The 22,562-nt window shown below is 36.9% G+C and overlaps 1 long non-coding RNA gene across 1 annotated transcript; it reads right to left on the bottom strand.

Annotated features, from left to right (window-relative positions):
• Positions 1-9,316: 9,316 nt before the first annotated feature.
• On the bottom strand, positions 9,317-16,652 carry LOC129349775 (uncharacterized). Its single transcript, XR_008602894.1, has 2 exons — positions 16,309-16,652; positions 9,317-10,727 (listed from the first exon to the last, which is right to left on the bottom strand). It is a non-coding gene; the product is annotated as an uncharacterized LOC129349775 (long non-coding RNA).
• Positions 16,653-22,562: the final 5,910 nt, after the last annotated feature.

Genomic DNA, 22,562 nt, shown 5'->3' with positions numbered 1-22,562 from the left:
CCAAAAAATAACATCAAAGATATAAATCGGAATACAAAATCATAAAGCTCGTAGCTCATTACACATTAAAACAAGATGGGAAGCAGAGGGCAACCTTACTCTTACAACAGAGGACTGGGAAAGAATTTGTAGACAACAGTGGTGTGTTACAAGCGCTCCTTCCTGGAGGGAGTTTGTTGGAAAAATCTGACTCGTTATTTTTGTACACCAGCTCAAAAATCTAAATATTCAGACCAAGCCAGTCGTTGGAGGTTGTGTAGACAAGGCAAACCATCTTCATATCTTTTGGGGTTGCCCTTATGTTGCTTTTGACTATTTTTTAAAATACATGATTTAATTGTTCTAAACACACGATATCTTTCAGAAACACATTTCTGCCCAGTACCCACATTTTTGAACAATGACAAGCTTTGGAGAGGACAGAATTAAAATTCAAAGGCTTCAGTTCATTTTAGTTCCAGGAACTGCTGTGGAAAAAAACACTTGACTGATTTTAATCACATTTTTACTTATTTCAGCTTAGAGCTAGATGTGATGTTTTAAAAGCAGCCAATGGTGTTTTCACAGTGTGGTAGCACCATCTAGCAGGTTTCTGGAGGTATTAATCTTGCACACACAGACTATTAGATATATTCCTCTATAAGCCTTGCCTTCACAGTTCTGCTGGAACAGCAAACATTTGTTTGCAGAATAGGCTTATAATGGGAGTACTTTATCACAGTGTCTGTTATACACTCTATAGAGTCAGGATTATTGTCTACATGTGTCTGCACTGTTCAGCTATAACATTGCCAAAACTGAGAGAATGAGTCATAGATATGATTGGCATTTGGCAAATACAACAACATTTCTGTTTGAGAACCATTGCACTATTCTTCTCAAAAACAGAAACTAGAGTATAAACAAAATTTGCATTAAAAAAAAGCTTGTGTCCTTGTGTCCTACAGTTATAATGCAGTGGCTTGTTTTATGTAAGTCTGAGATAAAATTCTTGAAAATAAAATGAAAAATAGCCCATACAGTTAAGCACTTTGTTACATAAAATCACAGAACAGATTGACTTAGGAATTGCTGGAGAACATAGCAGTATTCAAGCACTGTTACTGAGTAATGATCATAGACTTTACAGCTGCACTCAGCTAGATTTCCTGAAACTCTGCTTTTGGATGAAATACATTTATTAGACATGAAAATGAGTTTGTGAGCAAGACGTAGACCTGTGACTGGCTTGTTTATTACAGTATGATTGATGGTTAAAAGAGTAGTTCAGCCTCCTTCAACATTAAAATTATTTAGTTAATCTCAGGTGGAGTGGAGTTTTCTCCTACTCAGACAAAAGTGTGAGCCTCAGAAGAAACAGAAATAGAACAGACTATTATTATTCTGTACTTTTTTATTTTTGATATTCAAATGCATTAAAATGCAAATGCATGCTTAAGCTGATTTTCCTCAAGAATATCCACACAGTGGCAGTTTCACATTTATATTAGTGACAGACGTGATGTACCCTCTCTCTCTTTCTGTCTCTGTAACAACTTCAGTCACAGCTGGTGTTCATTGTATGTGTGTGAGTGAAACCTTAAACCTTCACCTTTAAACTGAATGCTGAGTGCAGTGAGACTATTAGAAAACACCATTCAGCTGTGCCTGTGGACACAACCATGTCAGGATGTTTAGTTTAAACCAGATCCGTGACCCTGCTGTGGATCTGTTCTGACTCATCCACAAGGTCTTCTGTTCATGCTGGTAGGGTTAATTCTGCTTTACGCCCCACAAGGTCAGTTTGACCTCCATCAATTTTTAGCTTGTTTTCCCCGTAACTACACATTTCATTCATTATTAAATTTCAGGCGTTATTCACCATGGACACTGAATAATGGAACACAACCCTTGGTACATGTTAGTATTTATTTGTCAAAAGACCAATTTTTGGAGTAAGGTGTCAAAACAACCTGAACTTGCTTCATTATTTTTGCATATTCAGAGGCTTGTTGCATTCAGTGTGATTAACCTACTCCAGAATTCTGCATCAATTAATTCTGACACATGCTGTTTGTAGGGAGATGCTGGTTTGTACCAGTAATTAATTTTGTAAATGGAATTTTTAATTGACAACCGAGTAGTGTCAGGTCAGGAGTAATACTGGGGTCACTCAAGAGTGAAATCTTTTAGTATTTATATTAAAATGGGAATAGAGAAATCGTACTTCTCTCTAATGGCAACTATATTCCACACAGAGCGCATTTTTAGACATTTTCTTCAATATACAACAATGACTAAATGACAATATAAGACTACTGCTCTGGGTCAAATACGTGTGTCATTGTTGGAGTTACTTTAGTTTAATCTTCAGCATTAAACCTGTTGAAGCACATTGTTGATTTTCTGATACATTGCTGTGCAGTGCTACCAGTTATCACCTACCTAATAATCTCCCAAACTGTCACACTACAAGGGAAAGTAATACATTCAAAATCCAGATACTACGGAACCTTCTGAATAACCAAAGCAGTTACAGATAATTGTGCTTTGTGTAATAAATCAGACCAAACTTGATGTCCACATCAAAACATGGTTAGAATATAACATTTCTGAAATACAGAGTTTATAGTAGTTAAGTAGTAGCTTTGTTGTCATTATATTGAGGTTAGACAAAAATACAGTGAAATTTGACGTGTGCTCCTGAGGCAGAAAAACAGTTAAGACAACAAAAAAAAAAGAAAAAATATAAGACAAATAAAACATGAGAATTAAATAAACTGTAATATAAAAATAGAATAAGGAAAGTACAGATGCATCAGACAGACAGCAGCAATATTTGAAGCAGTGGGTCATGTATAAAAAGTTTTACAGTTTTCAAAGAACACGGGTTTATAAGAGATTGTTGGTGACTGAGTCGGTGGTTGTCTCATGAGCTGGGCTTCGATCATTAACTGCAGATAGAAGGTCAGCTTCTGTAGTACAATATTGACATGGTTAGCATACCACAGGTAAGGACAGGTTATGCAAAAGTTCAGGAATTTTACTGGTGTGCTGGTCTTGTTAGTTACACTATTTTTCCCCTAACCCTGGTGTTAATTGCTTACATGCCTACAAATATTCAGCTGGTAATTTCAGCTGCTGTAAAACACTAGGTTGGTTAAATCCATACCAGGTAGAATAGAATAGAATAGAATAGAATAGAATAGAATAGAATAGAATAGAATAGAATAGAATAGAATAGAATAGAATAGAATAGAATAGAAAATCCTTTATCTGTCCCCACAAGGGGGAAATTTGCACAGCAGCAAAGTGACTGTAAGAAAAATCAAGAGAACACATCTATAAATTAAAGACATAAGATAAACACACTATATATATATATATATAAATAAGAAGAAAAGAAGAAAAAAATATACACCAGGACATTAAAAACACAAAATTTAAGAATATACACACAAATGTGTGTAGCAACTGCCATCACAATATAAAGTATCTAACACTAGGGCAGTTAGCATACACCAGTCGTGTAAAGTGTCTGGTACTCTTGAAAAGTATTTGGCACTTGTTGAAACTATCTAACACTGCTTAAAAGTGTACAACACCAGTAAAAAGCATGTAGCGCCCCTTAAAAGTATGTAATACTTGCTGAAAGTGATTAGCACTTAGTTAGCATTTAACATTTGCTAAAAGTATTTGGCTCGTTTCAAGTATCTAGCACTCTTTATAAGTGTCTAATGTCTAATACTTGCTGAAAATATAGTTAGTATCTAACACTCATTAAAAGTATATAACACCTGTTTAAATCATGTAGCACTTATTAAAAGTATCTAATACTTGCTGTAAGTAAATAGCACTCTGGCAGTTAGCATATAACACTAATTAAAAGTATCTAACACCTGCTCAAGGTATCTAGCACTTGTTAAAGGTATCTAACACTTATGAAAAGTATCTAGCAAGCACTAGAGGTATCTAAAAGTCTTTAAAAGTATATAACTCCTGTTAAAAGCATGTAGCACTTATTAAAAGTATCTAATACTTCCTAAGAGTAAGTAGCACTCTGGCAATTAGAATATAACTCTCATTAAAAGTATCTAACATTTGTGAAAAACATCTAGCATGTTTTTGTAGTAAACTCCTTAAACCCTGAACCCTATGTAACTCCTATTAAAAGCATGTAGAACTCGTTAAAGGTATCTAATACTTGCTAAGAGTAATTAGCACTTAGGCAGGTAGTGTGTAACTCTTGTTTAAAATGTCTAGCAATAGTTAAAGATATCGAACACGAAGGTAAGTATTCATTAAAAGTACCAAGCTTTAGTTTAAAGCATCTCGCACTGGTTAAAAGTAGATAATACTGACTAAAAGTAAATAGTTCTCCGGCAGCTAGCATCTAACACTTGTATCTGGCACTTGTTAAGGTTATCTAACATTGAAGTATGTAAGTTCTGTTAAAAGCATGCAGCACTCGTTAAGAGTATCTAGTACTCATCTGAGAGAATTAAAAACAGAAACACTGAAGTGAAGTGAGCAGGTGCTTTGTCATACATACTCTATGCTGTGAACTAGCTAAAGGAACTAACTGAATCTTTTAGTAACCTTCAGGTTTCAATGCTAGAGTCATCAAGTCTTTTTTGCATTGTAGCTTCCAAGCATATAATTGCCCAGCAACATAAATATTTGTTAAATTCCACTTTCTAAAGAAACAGGCAAAAATCAGGTTGTTCATACAACCTACAAATTCATACAACCAGGTTGGAATTCAATGAAATGCTTTATTGCTGCATTATAATAAATATAATGAAAGGCAAGTATGTTAAAATACTTTAAATAATACTGATAGTAAAAGCAGGCTGTGGAGTGATCAGGTGATCATTGCATTAAATCAGCTTTGAACTTTTCCTCTGTGCATATACAGATATCAGAAGGAAAACCTGGCAAATTCATTTTATCATTTTACATTTTAGTCAAATTAAAAAAAAATAAAAACTTCTCTATGTACAAAAAACCCTGAGGCTGTATTTGTAGTTATTTATGTAATCATAAATGTTTTTTTAAGTAAGTTTGAATTCAGCTCACTAGACAAACCTGTGATAAGTGATTATTTCACACAATGCCACATTTCTTTCAGCTGATATGACCAAAATGTTGTCTGATTGCACATCCAGCAGCTGCAAAGGAACACAAGCATTTATTTTGGAGTCACGTTTCCAATGAGGAATAAATTCCAGCTGAACTTTCGGTCTGATTTGCTCTCCACCAACACCTGTCTCTTGAACTGCTGACTGATCCACTATGTTCACCAGCTACTTGCAAACTCCATCTGCTTTCGGGTGCTGAGAAAGTAACATATGGAAGCAAATCAGACTCATCAGATTCTGAATTTTAAAACCTGCTGAATTTCTTACTTTGAATTTTTTTGCATCAAAATTTCGTATGTGAATTTTTTATGCCTGAATTTAGCTCATCAAAATTCTAAAAACCAGTTAAAAATTCAATGTCTTCAAAATTCGCCATCAAAAAAATTCAATGTCTTCAAAATTCGCCATCAAAAAAATTCGATGTGTTCAAAATTCACCATCAAAAAATTCAATGTTCAAAATTCGCCATCAAAAAATTCAGTGTTCAAAATTCGCCATCAAAAAATTCAATGTTAAAAAATTCGCTGTCAAAAAATTCGCTGTTCACATCTGGGGGACTCAGGCGTAAACAATCGATCCTGGCCAAAATCGAACCAATGCCCAACCAATCACGTGGCGCTCCTCCGGTCATGTGACGCAGACGGTTCACCTCACAAGACCGGGGTCAACCACGGCTACCAGCATGAATGACGGCGCTTCAGTGAGTGTATTAATCCTTTTTGTCCTGTATGTGGTTTGTTTTTGTGAGAGTCAGTTAGCTGTAATGCATGCCGTTAGCTGCGCTAGCACAGCGTTAGCCGCGCTAATACAACGCTAGCACAGCGTTAGCCGCGCTAATACAACGCTAGCACAGCGCTAGCACAGCGTTAGCCGCGCTAATACAACGCTAGCACAGCGCTATTACAGCGTTAGCCGCGCTAGCCGCGCTAATACATTGTTAGCCACGCTAATACAGTGTTAGCCGCGCTAATACAGTGTTAGCCGCGCTAGCACAGTAATAAGGTCACACAGACAGCACGTTCTGCAGCTAGGTAGTTGAGTAACAATTTTATAAACGCACAAATGGGTGGAAGTGTGATTTATGCGCCCAAAAATGCAGTTAAGTCACAGAGCAGTAGGGTTGCCACCTTTCAGAAATGAAAATAAAGGACGCCCACCACGGCTCCTTGGGGCCACAGTTCAGTAAAATCGGAAGGATATTCACAGATTCAGAATTCCACCATCAATAACTCATTATAAACGATGCCTCTTTTCCATCGCTGTAAGGTAGACAATGTGCTACAAGCCTAGTTTTATCAACAGTAGCTGTCTTTCAAGCTGCAGAAATAACATTGGTGTCAACAGGAGCCAGTTGAAGGCTGCAGTGATTTTGGTGACACTACAGTGTATCAGAGAGAAGCTATTGAATATTTGTGTCTCTCTTTGCTGTTGCAGCAGTTTTGCAATTTGCACACGGTCCCTGTTCACTCCATAGACATCAATGGTATTCGTGCAGCTTGAAAGACAGCTACTGTTGATAAAACTGGGCTTGTAGCACATTGTCTACCTTACAACGGTGGGAAAGAGGCATCGTTTATGTTTTGACCAGTGTTGCCAACTCCTCAGTAAGGAAAGTAGCTATTGGCTGTCCGAAAAGTCACTAGAAGTCGCTAAGTGATGTCATCGCCTAATTTGCATAACTTCCCGTTTGCATGTAATAGTAATCAACATTGTGGGAGAGACAAAAAGTGAGTTTAAAATACCCAAAATATGTTTCTGAACTAGAGGCTAAATGCAGTGATTTATTTTAGTGTGACAGTGAAGAAACATTTTCATTTCCATCCCGCTCTTTAAGCAGGACGGGATCTGCAGAGACTTTGATTCATCTGCCGTCTGGACATGGAGTGATGTGGGTCTCCTCTAATTAGACAGTGGGATGCTGCAGGTCACTAGACTGACCGGCTGTGCTTTGGGAAGGGGAGGAGCTCACAGCGCCACCTGCTGCTCGTTGAGGACAGTAACTGCAGAACGATCCCAGCTTTCATGTCAGACAGGGGCGGATCCAGATTAATTTTAGTGGGGGGCAGGGGGCACGGGGGGTACAACAGATATTTTTTTTTGGGGGGGGGGGGGGGGGGGGGGGGTTGTAAGTTTTAAAGCTGCTACCGATCTCTCGCTTTTACAAAGTTTTTTTTCATGTTTTTTTTTTGGCTCTTTAACCGAATAGGAAAGCTGTATATGACCTTTTCATTTTGGACTGTTAACATTCAAATTATGATGGACTTGTTTCCTTGTTTATGTGAATTACAACATCATTAGCTGCAACATCTGCCTGTTCTGTAAAACTGGTAGCTCAACGACAGCATCCTGAGGGCAATTAAGTGACAAATACTGTGCAAGAACAGCACTATTACAACCCTGACAATTTCCACTTCTTAGAATGTTTACTGCCAATTATCACACATAAAACAAGAAATAATATTCTGTACTAATACTTCTGTACTAGCCAATACACAGTGAATAAATATTATCTGAAAGTCGGGTTATTGTTTTTTATCAGCACAATACAAAAAGATTCATGTTAGACATATTCCAGTTAAGACTAGAATATCATGATTTATGTAAATTTACCTCAATAATATGAAGATGAGATTGTACAGTGATATTTATTATGTAAGTTTAACTGATTAAATTTAATGACTCTGCACTACAATATTATTTATTATTTAGATTTACATCATTATAATATTTAGGGTCAGACTCTACAGTATTAAGATCAAGAAATCAAATATTCTATAAAATGCAAATACACTGAACTCATTTGGATATATTTAAGTGAGACTCTACAATATTCTTTGACACAAATCTATCTAAATCAAAATTTTAATCATTTTTACTCTAAACATTTACTGGACTGATTTAAACATTAAAATCACTCCTTTCTAATCCTCTGCTGTATGTTCAAACCTGAGGCCTTAAATAGAAACACACAAGTATCTGATGGAAGGAACTTCTGCAGAGTCCTGGTTCCAGAACATGATGATAGAATTATAGACAAACTTTAACAAAAGCTGCCTGAGAGTTTACAGGTTTTTATGTTAGATTTCTTCAGTAATTTAATGAGAGTTATCAGCAAAAATCAAGTGTTCATTTGATGAACTTCATTTCCTAAAACATCCAGAATTGGAGCTCATATCTTTGGCAGCTGTAAAGTTTCTGCTCCTTCAAAGTTCACAACACAATGAATGAATTCCTAAAACACTCTCAATGCTGGAGAGCAATGTTCCCTGTAATTTTTCCTGAGTCTGAGCAAACACACAAACTCCCTGAGCGTCCCTTGGACCACTGTGAGCAACATCAGACGTGTGCACTGTGGTCACACCAGCATCACATCCATTCAAGTTACATGGTTCATTAAAAGAATCAAATTACAGCATTTACATTTCTGTTAAAACACTTTGTCAACAGGAGCCAGTTGAAGGCTGCAGTGATTTTAGTGACACTACAATGTATAAGAGTGAAGTTATTGAATATTTGTCTCTCTTTACTGTTGCAGCGATTTTGCAAATTGCAGACGGACCCTGTTCACTCCATAGACACCAATGTTATTCCTGTAGCTTGAAAGACAGCTACTTTTGATAAAACTGGGCTTGTAGCACATTGTCTGCCTTGCAATAATGGGAAAGAGGCACCGTTTATGTTTTGACAACCTATATCTAATGAGTTATTGATGCTGGAAATCCGAATCTGTGAATATCTTTCCAACTTTACTGAACTTGGGGCCACTACCACCTAAGGAGTGATATATTTAATTTTGAAAAAAGCATTTAGCCATACTTAAAGCTTTAAGTGCTTTATTAACACGGACCTAAAAATGTTGTATTGTTTTATTATCACAGGTTCTGTCTGAACAGAAGTGGCATCATTTTAAACAGTGAAATCAAACTAATAAAATGTAATGACCAACCAGTGAGCAATACTGGATTCTGCAAAAACATAAACAACTTTTTTAAAAAATCTAAATCTTATCTTAACACAGTTAATGTATTAACTTATTTTTGTGTGTATGCATGTATTTATTGATTTATTTAGTACTGTTAACATATCACAGTTCTGAGCGAATTTTTCTTAAGATAGGCAAAGGCCATTTATTGATTACATATAGGCTGTTAAATGTTTATTAAAAACTAAAAAGCATTTTAAATAAAACAATTCAATTCAATTCAATTCAATTTTATTTATATAGCACCAATTACAGTCAAATTGTCTCGAGACGCTTTACAGAACCAATATGCCTGACCCCCAGAGCAAGCCAAAAGGCGACAGTGGCAAGGAAAACACCCTTTTAACAGGGAAAAAAACCTCGAGCAGAACCCGGCTCTAATGTGGGGGGACCCATCTGCCTGCTGGCCGGGCGGGTTGACTTAGGCATTTATTGAGTCACTAAAATACTGTAGAGTACAGACCACATCAGCATGATTATAAGCATCCTCTGGTAAATTAACAACCAGACACTGATGTCTCTCACCATATGGACTTCAGGAGATGACTGGGGGATGATAAACTGTGACCTACTGGTTGGGTTCTCTCTGTTCTCATGTTTCTTACATGTTTGTCCCCTGACAGCCGGGTCCTAATGTTTTTTGAGCAACACACCATACTATGACGTTTTTACAATGATGGTTCTACTATGGAACCAGTTTGACATGTTCAGGCATTCTTTGTGTGAAAACTCAGAGATTTCAGGTATCAGAAGGTGGTTTTCAACTTTCTTTATTAACTTTCTGCTTCAACTTTAAATTAAATTTCCTTCACTAACCCAGCCCTCTGGACTTCCAGTAAGCTGTGTTCCTATTGGCTGTCCAGGTGGCTGCTTGGTGTTATCAGGAACACCTGAGCAGCTCAGTGTCTTCCTGCTTTATTTAGCTGCAGACAAACATTTCCTCTGCTTCTCTTCACCAGTGAACCGGGTTTGGCTCTGTTGCTTCAGTTTGTTCTTTAGGTGTTGGCTTGCAGCTTCCAGCAGTAAAATCGTCTTTAATGTGTTTCTTGGTGTGTTTTAGGGCTTTGTACTGGATAGTTGTCTTGGTAAATGTGGTTCTTTAGCCACAGTTAGCACATGGTGGTAATGTGTGCAGTGATTAGTGGATTTGGTGCAGCTGAGTTGTGTCTTTATCTTGGCTGTAGTGAGTCTTTAGAGGTTTTTGGTCAGATACATTCTGTATTCTTGTTTGAGAACCAGTGTTGGTTGTCCAGAAGGTAAGAGTTCCTGTCCTGATTCTCTGTTCTCAGAGGTTCTCTGGTAGGCTGCAGGAGACTTTAGCATTTGGGTTGTGCTAGTTTGGTTTTTGTACGGTTTCATTTGGACGACTATCTTGAGGCCCCTCCATGTGGTTTAGTGAGGTTTTCTGGAACAGTTCTACAAAGCAACCTGCAGCAGAAGAGCCTTTGAGAGTTTTTAGGAAGTTCTGGAGACCAGACTTTAGAGCAGCAGAAACATTTGTCAGTAGTTTGAGCAGGAGAAGGTGAGCTTCAGAGTAGAAATGAGATGGAAACCTTCTTGACCCGTGTGGTGAGGTCCTGTACCAAGAGTTTGAGCAGGTTGTGAAGAGTCTGTAGTTCTTTGGTCTGAAAGCACAAGAAGAGTCGACTCATTAAAGGAGAAAACAGGAGATATTGTTGGTTCTTCTGTTGCTCTGCAGTTTCCTTAGACTGAATATCAAGTTTATATTTTAAATGATTTCCCATGTGAGCCCAAGAAGACTTCAATAAACTCCCTCCATCCCCTGGACACAACATATTTTATTACGATGTTAAATCTTTTTTTAAAATATGTTTTTTGTTTTAATCATAGTTTTAGCATAGTTTTTTTCTCTTTTTTCACAGTTTTGTCATCTGTGTAAAAGGTGCTGAACAAATAAAGCTCAATTGATAAACTGAATAATTGACTAACTCATGATTGTGACAACAGAAGTATTTTCATTGTGATTTAAGGGTTTGTTTCATTTCTAAGGTTGAGGTTAAAATCTTGACAGAAAAAAAAGATTAAAGAAATAAACTACATTTTAAAAAAGCAATTAAATCAAAGGAAAAAACATTTAATACAACAAAACTTTTAAAAAGAAAATTAAACATTAAATACAATTAAATTATATTAAACAGACAAAATAATTAAATAAACAGAAGATACAAAATGTAATTATGAAATTAAACAAAATTTATTAAACAAAAATATGAAACATTGAAGATTAAATATTTTAGATAATGAAACATTTAAAAAAATACAATTAAACAAGAAGAATATTAAACTTTTTTTAAAAATGCAAAACATTTAATTAGACTATTAAACCTTTAAAAAGACAAAACATTTAATTAAAAAATTTAATGTTTAATTAGAAAATTACATCTTAAAGACAATAAAACTTCAAATAGGAATTAAACAGAAAATACAATGAAGCATTTAAAAAGAAAATTAAACATTAAAAGGTGGTAAAACATTTAAAAAGAAAAATCTTAAAGATTTAATCGAAAAATTAAATATTGGGAAAGAAAACAAAATTCAGACAAGCCGATAAAACATTTGAAAAAACAATTAAACATTAAAAAGACAAAACATTTGGAAATCAAATCAGACATTAGAAAAGAATAAAAGGTGAGAAAAGAGCAAAACTAAACATTTAAGAAGAATCAAACTAAAGACAAAACATTTGAAAAGACACCAGTTAAACTTTAGAAGATCAAATTAAACAGAAGAAACAATAAAATGATCAAAAGAGCAAAAACAGATAAAGGGTCTGAAAGCGTTTTCTAGTCTGAAATGAAAACATCAAGTTGTTTCTTCAGACATTTCCTCTTTCAATGTTCTTGGTTTGATTGTGGATAGATTTACTAAGAAGTCATTTCAGAAAACTGTTTTCCAGATAAAGTCTACTAGTAGTTGAAAGCATTGATCAAACTAATGTTACCTTCTGATCTCCACAAACTTTACTCTTCAGTGAAGAGAATCAAAGTTTGTTGAGTATTTCTAAAAAACCCACAGGTGAAGGTCTGAGAAGAACTCAGATGGATGGTCTAAATGTGAAATCAAGACTCATGGTCACAAGTTTTAAGGCTTCTGTTAACCATAAAGTTCAAACTAACAGAGAAGTACTGAGAAACTTTCAAAATTTCAGTCCTCAGAGTGTCTGAAGGTTCAAACTAACAGAGAACTACTCAGGAACTTAGAAGATATCAGTCCTTGGACTGTCTGAAGGTTCAAACTAACAGAGAACTACTCAGGAACTTAGAGGATTTCAGTCCTTGGACTGTCTGAAGGTTCAAACTAACAGAGAACTACTGTGGGACTTAGAAAATTTCAGCCCTCAGACTGTGTGAAAGCTCAGGTCCTGAGGACTCGGGAGGTGTGGAGGCTTTGGAAAGTCTTGGAACTGAGGGTTCCACCCTCCAGCACAAAGGCTGAAGTCCAACCTCCTGAGAAAAACGGTCGAGTCGAGACTCGAGTTAAAAAAAGAAACTCGAAAACAACAAAAAATAGATGACAAATGCGCAAAAAAAAGAAGAATTAGTATCTGAGCAGGTAGCTCAGGGGATAAGAAGACAGACTACCAACTGGAAGGTCGCAGGTTCAAGTCCCACCACTGGCCTTTTTCTTTCTTTGTCTTTGTCAGGATTTTGATAAAATTTAAGAAGGGTCTGGTCTTGAACCAGCGACCTGCAGCTCCACAGGCAAATCCTTAACTCACTGAGCTACAGATCAGATAAAAAGAAATAAATTCGTCGTCCCTTTGGCATCGTAGTTTCCGAAGTGACCACATGGGTGGAGCCAAGGCGGAGTCTGGGTGGAGTCAGGGCGGAGAGTAGGCGGGGAGGTGGGTGGCGGCCTCCCCCCTCTACTCCCCCACCTCCCCCCACCACCCACCACACCTTCCCCCGCCCGACGAGTTCTTCGAGTCTCCACGAGTTCTTCGAGTCTCCATGGGTTTTCCCGAGTTTCTGGAGTTTCCACCAGGTCAGAGGCAGAACAAGTTGTCATGAAGAGGTGTTGAAGTCGGCCAGGATGGACTGACTTTTTACAGCGACTAGAAGGAAGACGACTAGAAGAGCAGGTCTTTAACCACCATCCAGAAAATCCATGGAGTCGGCTCCAGAGAAATGGAGGGAGGTCAACTTTTATCAACCTCCATCCAGATGTTCAACTTCATATCTTTACTTTGACATTTTTAGCACCACAAACCTTTAGTATCACACTTTATTATCATTTATTAGGACTTTAATGGAATCCACCAGCAGATTTACTTTTTGTTGAGAAACTTTATTCTTGTCATCGTGGGACTGCAGTATTTAAAACTGTTCCTTCTATTTGACCTCATGTTTATTAGTTTTAGTGGAGAAAGTTATTTTAGTTGTCGATTAGTCTCTTAAAAAACAAATAATAAATTGGATCAGTTAAGAGGTTAAAATTTCTTACTTTGTCATATTTTAAATGTGACAGAAAATGGAAAAATAAAGTGTCTTGAGACAATTTCACCTGTAATTGGCGTTATATAAATAAAATAGAATTTAAATTGTATGTATCTTGTAATGTTGGAGTAATTCAGCCATATATGTTGGAAAACACATTTTCTTTGACCATTAATCTGTTGATTGTTTTCTCCAGTAATTCATTTCTTGTTTTGGTTTATAAAATGTCAAACCCAAATATATTCAGTTTACTGTCATAAAAACCAAAAAGATTTACATTCATGATGCAGGAATCAGGCAGTTTTTCACTTTTTATCTTAGTTTAGTCAGAAAGATAGTTGATAATGTGTGAATTGTTGCAGCTTGTGAGCCGTAGAAGGTTTTAATATTTGGGGCCGAGTGTCAAAAAACATTTAGAAACCAACATCAACAAAACACTCAACAAAGATTTGAACATCATTAAAGGGAAATCCAACTTTTGCATGACAATGTCTAATGAAAGGACATTTATTTCCAATGTAAATGTGTGATATTCATCCTCTGGAGCGTTCTCTTCACATCGTCTTCCACCTGGACTGGTTTGGTCAGGAGCATGTGCAACAAACATTTTAAAAACTGCACTTTAACATCAATCAATGACACTGAAGTTTAATCTCTACATAAATGAGACTGAGTCTGGATGTGCTGCTCTGTCATTAACTCCTAAGTTCAGGGAAAGTTCAAACAAAAGAGGACAGTTCAGATAAGACTTGAGAATGAGCTTATTTTGAACAAACATCTCAGACTTTCTGAGCTTCAGCACCTCTAGCAAGATATTTTAACAACAAGCAACTCAAGAGATCCAGAAGTTGGAGAGAGTTAGCTTTAGCTGAGCCAAAGAACATGTGGGACGCTAACCTAGCAAACATTTCAGACTTTCCTCTGTGAATTCTGAGAAATAATTTCCTGTTTAATGACAGAGCTACACATCTTAACTCAGTCTCATTAAAACAGACTCTAATTCAGTGTCATCCATCCATATTAAAGTGCAGTTACCCAAAATGTTTGTTGCATGAGCTCCAACAAAACCTGTCCAGGTAGAAGGCCACTTTGACAAACAGGAAGTGGAAGATTCCAAGCAGATTTATAGAAGGGGGAACCGGACTGTACTAAGTGTTGTCGAGTATAGAGGGGTGTTTTGTGGGTTTTTAAGGCTGATAATGATTATTAGTGAGACATTTGGAGTAGATATTCATTTGCAGTAAATGAAAGTATTTAAAATCTTGGAGTTAAACTTAGAAGAACACAAACTCTAACAGAAAACTTTGTTGATACATTTTTGTTTTGTTTACAGATGTTAAGTTAAAAGAGTTTTATTCGTGACGGATAACCAATCAAATCACTCCAGAAGACAGCGCGACCACAGGTAGATTAAGGTTCAGAGCCAAAGTAGCACCATTTTTAAATGTATTTATGACCATAAATCAGTAAAAAATAAAATACTGATAATCAGTAAATCAGTCAGCCCACAATTACTACAATTCTACAATGTATGTCTCTTTCCTTTGACTTGTTATTTGTACAATATACGATGTATATGATGGCGTTTTTTCATACCAAAGGCTATACTATGATGTTTTCTAAGAGACATACGATGCTACTCTGTTTGTTCTGGCCCTGGGCTGCTGCACTCCTCCTCTGTTGTTTTCTGGATTGTACTCAGCTGCATGCCTTCGTCCACCCGGCCTCCGTTGACTCGTCCCGCCTGCCGTCTCTGGAGCTGAAGCTGGATTGGAACAGACCAAAGTACAGTCCAATCACGATGCCAGCTGCCTCTCAAAAGGCTCCTTCATCTGGCAGGTGGCGGCACTTCTTCTGAGGGGAAGCTGAGCTGGCCCGGCAGAACTTTGGAGATGTGTTCCAGTGGTTGGTGGATGTGTGGGGAGATAGAGAGGAACCTTTGAATTGTTCAGAAAGGAAAACAGGAAACCCATTGGTAGTTTTAGTTTAGGGTGCTACTCTGGTGTGTTTTGGGGTTTTAAGAGGTGAACAGGAAGAGTTTTTTTTTGTATTGATTATCTTTTACTTTGTTCCTGGTTGGAATGCCCATCAATGTCAACATGAAGTTCACTTTTAGTTCTGTTTATTTTTATTTTACTAACACCCATTTGCTTTTAACCCCCTCACATGTTGTGTTGTTGTAAACTTCCTCTTTCAAATAAATACTCGTCAAACCCTCTGGAAACCAGTGTTTGTACTGTTTTTGTGTTGCTCCTCACCTACTTCAGACAGCCGGGACAAAACAATGTTTTGTGGACTAAAGGCTTTTCTATGACGTTTTTAGAGCGACATGCTATACTATGATGTTTTCTGAATGACATGCTATACTATGACATTTGTTGGGCAACATGCTATACTATAGGCTTTTTTAATTGACATATTACTATGATGTGTTTTTTTGTTTGTTTTTTTTGTTTTTTAGCAACATATAATAATTTGAACAGTTTTAAAAATTACTATACTTTTACTTGTGCAATGAAATATTATTCTTTTTAGGCAAAGGCCATGTTTGATTACATATAGGCTATTAAATAAATGTTTATTAAAAACTAAAAAGCATTAAAAAATAATAACCAACTTAGGCATTTACTGAGTCACTAAAATAGTGTAGAGTGTACCTCCACATCAGCATTATTATAAGCATCCTCTGGTAAATTCACAGCCATATACTGTAGGAAATCTAGCTGATCTCATCATGATGTACACTTACCATATGGACTTCAGGAGATGATTAGATGATGATAAACTGTGACCTGCTGGTTGGGTTCTCTCTGTTCTCATATTTCCTCCATGTTTGTCTCCTGATGCTGCCTTACTTCAGCCAGTCCATGAGCAACATAAACACAGTTTGCCTTGTATCCATTGCCAGGGGTTCCACTCTTCCCACTCCAGTCTGTACATTTGCAAACGTTTTTGCTTCTTTAGACGTGGTGGAGTTTCAGGTGTAGACATTTTTAAACGTGCGGGTGCAGCAGTGTCTGTAACCAGGCAACCAGAGACAGGACCGGACAGGACCGGACACACAGAGACGTCTGAATTCTGTCCACTGGACCTGGCATCGGGTCCTCGCTACAAAGGTCCTACGAAGATGAAATTGGCTGCCCTTAATATTTCCTGTGTTTTATTTTATTCATTATGCAGTTTTGATGAGTGTGTGACAGACGTGTACGGGGCATTGACGAAAATACGGAACAACTTGCGTCCCGTATTGAATCAATACGGGACACAACAATTAATTGTCAAATAAAGGACGTTTCCGTATTTTAAGGGACGGGTGGCAACCCTACAGAGCAGTGTAAAGAAACTGGTCACCTAGCAAACTGAATTAGTCTAGGTAACACTTTGTTTATTATGTGTGTTTTCTGCTCAAGTTAATGTCCTGGTTTGATTCATTTTAAATTACTCCTGATCTTTAAAGGTTTTAAACTGTGCAGTCAAAGTAGTTACAACTGTGAGCGAATAGCTTGAAACGAACTGCCCTAGACTCCTCTGTTCATAGCCGACCATTCTTTCACAGCTATATCAAGAGTTATTGTGCAATGATAGATAAATGCAGCCCATTTTTCAACCGTTTCCTGTTTAGTATGTGTAACCTCCTCTTAATTTGTTCTAAAAGAAATGTCTAATGAGGCAGTCTAGTCTTTCAGTCAGGTTAAGTCATTTATCCCATTGGTGGTTTGCATTATATAACTTTGTTTTTCTCTGTTCTAGGAACTATTGTTAAATCATCTTTATGTGAGACTTTGTTCTCGTTTGGAGCATATTCTCGGACGCATGCCTCTGGATCTGGACTTCTTAGAGTTCACTTGCACACAAGAACTTGTGTTTTTAAATGCTTTATCCAACCAAGTAGAAGTTTGCCCAGCTATTTTAAATGCACTAACACAGCTACACCATCTCATCAGCTCAGAAAAAGAAAACAGGAATCAGTACATTGCAACTGTGCACTCAGAGAGAGGAGCAGCTGGGCGACAAAGAATGGTCACATCCCCAGAGCACCTTTGTAACTTACTGGAACTTAATATGTCTGTCCCATGTATAGATAATGGTATCTGTGAAATATTAGCTGAGTATGTCAAATACTTTTAGATTTTTTTTTTTTAAGTGGACCGTAGACCTAGTTTCAGTATTTTTTTTTCTCACATTCAAATTTGAGGCTATATATATTATATATGATATCTCAAGAATAATTCAAGATAAAAGCCTGAAATTTTCATTTGTCTTGCTAACATAAGCATATCAGACTGCTATTAAATACAGCGGTGGAAAAAAGTTTTTGGACACCTCATACATTTGTGAAATATTGCATTAAGAATCCCTCTGAGGTCTTCAAATGCAATTTCTATTAGTTCAGTCACAGCCATAATACGAAACAAATCCTAAAAAAGTCAATAAAAACTTGAAATTCATTGGTTCCTTAAAAATAAGAAATTTTGAGTACTGGGTCATTTTGGTAGAATTTAGTTTTGTTAGTCATGTAAACAATAAACAAAAAAAGCATCATTTGTGTCTGTCTAATGCAGTCACAACTTTTGAAACACAAAAGACTTTCCAACAAATATTTCACGATAATATTTGAGATTGTGTAAAATTTTCAAGGTGCCTGAAAACTTTTTTCCACCACTGTATCTGTCAAAGCATGAAAATTTGCCATTGGAAAAATGCCACTATCTCCAGAACGATATATGTGGTCATGGTTCCATTATGTCAATGTCATGGTAATGACTGGATGCAGGGCTAATTTACAAAGAAATTACACAAAACATGTCAGGTTTCGAAGACTGGACTTTTCATAGACCACTTCATTTTTTTCATATTTCAACTCACCCATAATCTGAGATTATTGATCTACTTGTTCAGTATTATAGATTCTTCATCATTGTTCTGAGATAGTGTCATTCAAACAACCTCAAATTTCAATGTGCAAAAAAATGCCTGTTGAAGTAGGTTGACAGTGACAGCCAATTTAAAAATATTTTTTGCTCTGCCAGTATTTGGCATACAATATATATATATATATATATATATATATATATATATATATATATATATATATATATATATATATATATATATATTATAGGCTGCTGTTTTGTAATATTGCAACGGATTTTCATCCTATTCACCAGTGAGAAAATAAAGTCAGTACAGTCCAGTTCATTTTTAACTCCTGCTTTAATGCTGTGATTGCATGTATTGTTCACCAGAAATATTCTTAACTTCAGATACATTAAATGTATGGCAGAAACACGCATACTTGCGCCAGATAACCTGTCAGGTGAGTTGGGAGAACATGTAGGGGAGGGAATCCAAAAGTGCACTTAGTTTTGTCAGTCAAGTAAAACTAACTAGAGAACAACACCTAACATATCTTGACTGGCAAGTGCAAATACAGGCCAGGATGTCAGTCTTAAATGATGCGTGGTCCTTGTAATGTCCTGGGATGTGTAAGGTCTCATAGCAGGTGGAGGCTGTCAGGTATCTGCCATTCACTACTTCTGAGGAGAGAGTTCTTGGTAGAGTCTCTCATCCAGTCCAGAATTTCACCAGACTGGTCCGTTCAGACCGTGTTGCTAAGGAGTGGATTAAAATTGATTAAATAAATGGCTACAACAAATGATCAAAAACAATCTAGGGTACGCATACTAAACAGGAAACAGTTGAAAAAATGGGCTGCATTTATCACTATCATTGCACAATAACTCTTGATATAGCATGCTGTGGTCGGCTATGAACAGAGGAGTCTAGGGCAGTTTCATTTCAAGCTATTCGCTCACAGTTGTAACTACTCTGACTGCACAGTTTAAAACCTTTCAAGATCAGGAATAATTTAAAATGAATCAAACCAGGACATTAACTTGAGCAGAAAACACACATAATAAACAAAGTGTTACCTAGACTAATTCAGTTTGCTAGGTGACCAGTTTCTTTGCACTGCTCTGTGACTTAACTGCATTTTCGGGCGCATAAATCACACTTCCACCCATTCGTGCGTTTATAAAATTGTTACTCAACTACCCAGCTGCAGAACGTGCTGTCTGTATGACCTCATTACTTTGCTAGCGCGGCTAGCGCTGTATTAGCGCGGCTAGCGCTGTATTAGCGCGGCTAGCGCGGCTAACGCTGTATTAGCGTCGCTAGCGCTGTATTAGCGCGGCTAACGCTGTGCTAGCGCAGCTAACGGCATGCATTACAGCTTACTGACTCTCACAAAAACAAACCACATACAGGACAAAAAGGATTAATACACTCACTGAAGCACCGTCATTCATGCTGGTAGCTGTGGTTGACCCCGGTCTTGTGAGGTGAACCGTCTGCGTCACATGACCGGAGGAGCACCACGTGATTGGCTGGGCGTTGGTTCGATTTTGGCCAGGATCGATTGTTTACGCCTGAGTCCCCCGGATGTGAACAGCGAATTTTTTGACAGCGAATTTTGAACATTGAATTTTTTGATGGCGAATTTTGAACATTGAATTTTTTGATGGTGAATTTTGAAGACATTGAATTTTTAACTGGTTTTTAGAATTTTGATGAGCTAAATTCAGGCATAAAAAATTCACATACGTAATTTTGATGCAAAAAAAAATTCAAAGTAAGAAATTCAGCAGCTTTTAAAATTCAGAATCTGATGAGTCTGATTTGCTTCCATAACTGATACCCGCAGACATCCTTAAAAATGAAGTGTCTTAAAATTCTACTATAACAGCTAATTTATATTAATGGGCACAAGCTGAGGAGGCCAAGAGGTCATGTGGGCCATAATAAAAAGCAACGTTAAGGATTTGGTCCAGTGCAAATCAAGTTTCTACATGGTCAACATGCCCATATGGTGTTTATTATACACCGCATTTATATTACTAAGGCCATGGCTGAGCTTTTCCACTGAGAAACTGAGAAACACAGATTCAGATGTAATAAACCCAAGAAATGAAAACCTGTCAGCTCACCGGGTGGAACTGTTTGTATCATTAGCCTTCTTGAGCATCAGTTTCTGGTTTCACGTGTGGCTGCATTACTCCAATGTTACAACTGTGTACCACAAAGTAGGTTTACAGCATTTGAGCAGAATCTTAGGTGAGCAGATGAGCTCAAAATGCTGCCCTATTGTATGGTAGTGGGTGGAGAGAGAGGTTTGGGGCTTCATAGATCTTTAACTGATAGACAGAGATGAGTATTTAGGGGTTTAATCAATGATTGCAGAGAATTTTAAATCCTTGTTGTCCTCATTTACGGGCACCAAAAATATTGTCTCATTGTCTGAAAAAAAATCCAAAAATTCAGCAAAAAAAATTCCCCAAATTTCAGAAAATTTGCAAAACTTTCAGGAAGAAAATTCCAATAATTCCTTAAAAGTTTCCTCAAAAGTTTTGTTTAAAAAAATAACAATCCCCCAAATGTGGCAAGAATATTCTTGTAAATATTTTCAAAAAAATGATTAAAAATCTTCCAAAAAATATCTAAAGTGATTACATATATATCGGTGAAACTTCTAATATTTTTTGAAGAACATTCACAAAAAAATCAACCAAAATCCAGCGAATTTCGCTGGATTTTGGTTGATTTTTTTGTGTGAATGTTTTACGAAACATTTTTAACATTTCATTTTTTCCACCAAAAAATGTTCAAAGATTTCCCAAAAATGTTGAAAATGTGGACATTAGAAGTTTCACTGTGTGAAATATATTTGTTTTCCCACATTTTCGAACTTTAAACGGGTCAATTTTGACCCGCAGGATGACACGAGGGTTAAAGAGAGTAGCCCCTGTGGGATCTGTACTCACTTGTGGCTTTGTTTAACCTGCAAAAAGACAAATCGGCAAGATTTGCCAATTTAACATTGAAGCTGGTACATTGCAGCCTAAAGAAGCGTCAGAAATTCTAACTTCACATTGTTCTGAGTGTACAACATGTGTTACCGCCCCCTGGTGGCACGTGTTGTTATGTTTGTAGCCTCTGTTTGGGGAGATGGTTTATGTAGTGTTTCATAGCTGAATGAAGAGCTCCAGACTCAGCTGTCTTAGGAGCTCCAGATCTGGTTCCTCTCCCCGCCTGATTGGACCACACCCAGTTCCCTCCACCAATCAGACAGCATCAATCAGCACACCAGGTTTAAATCTGCAACCAAAATCACAGTCAAGGCGATTTAACTCCAGCAGCAGGCCTCGGTGCCTCTCGTTGTCTTTGTGTGTTGTAACTCTGCTAGCCTTTGTTTGGTTTTATTTGGGTCTTTGATTTAGCAACACCCACAGCCTGTTTTCTTTTTCCATCATCACCTTTTCTCTTGTTAATCATGCCACTAAGCAATAAATTGCTTTACCAAAACTAAGAACACCTGGTTTTTGTAGCTTTTCTGGCTCACTCGAGACAGATGTGCTGCAACAACATGCAAGAGATTCCTTTACCATCTCAAGTATTAGAAAATCCTTTCTGTCAGACTGATTTCTAGTTTCAACAGTGACCAAAATCACTGGGTACAACCAGTAGCTGCTTCGTTTTAGAGGCCACAATTGTGCAACAAATATAAAGAACCACAGTTGTAAAAAGTCAATCAAAAGGGTAGTTAATACGCTGAAATGCACAGATTTCTAAACATCACATGCAGCCGACTTATCGTCATTTCTGTTGCATTTAAATCTCTGGACTTAAAGATTAAATGCTCCACATTCCTGTAGTTCTGTTCATGACACAAGAATGCTCTCTTCTCAATAAGCTGTAGTTTTTATCTCTGGGAAATAAGCATTAAACCAGCTGCAACTCCCTTAACATCAACACAATTTAATAAATATATGAAATAAATAAAGTGCACAGAACAGCATGCAATCAGGTGGACAGACATAAAAAAGAGAGACCGGGTTGTTTTGTTTGTGTTCATTTATTTCTAATGTGTTTTATTTTTTATTTTTTTCATCTGTCCACAAAGTTATATTAGTCACTACTATGTTAGGTCAGTTTTCCCTCACT

This window comes from Amphiprion ocellaris, chromosome 10 (assembly GCF_022539595.1).
Source record: "Amphiprion ocellaris isolate individual 3 ecotype Okinawa chromosome 10, ASM2253959v1, whole genome shotgun sequence".
NCBI lineage: Eukaryota > Metazoa > Chordata > Actinopteri > Pomacentridae > Amphiprion > Amphiprion ocellaris.
The sequence above is the reverse complement of the archived record's forward strand: the minus strand, read 5'-3'. Positions and strand labels throughout refer to the sequence as shown.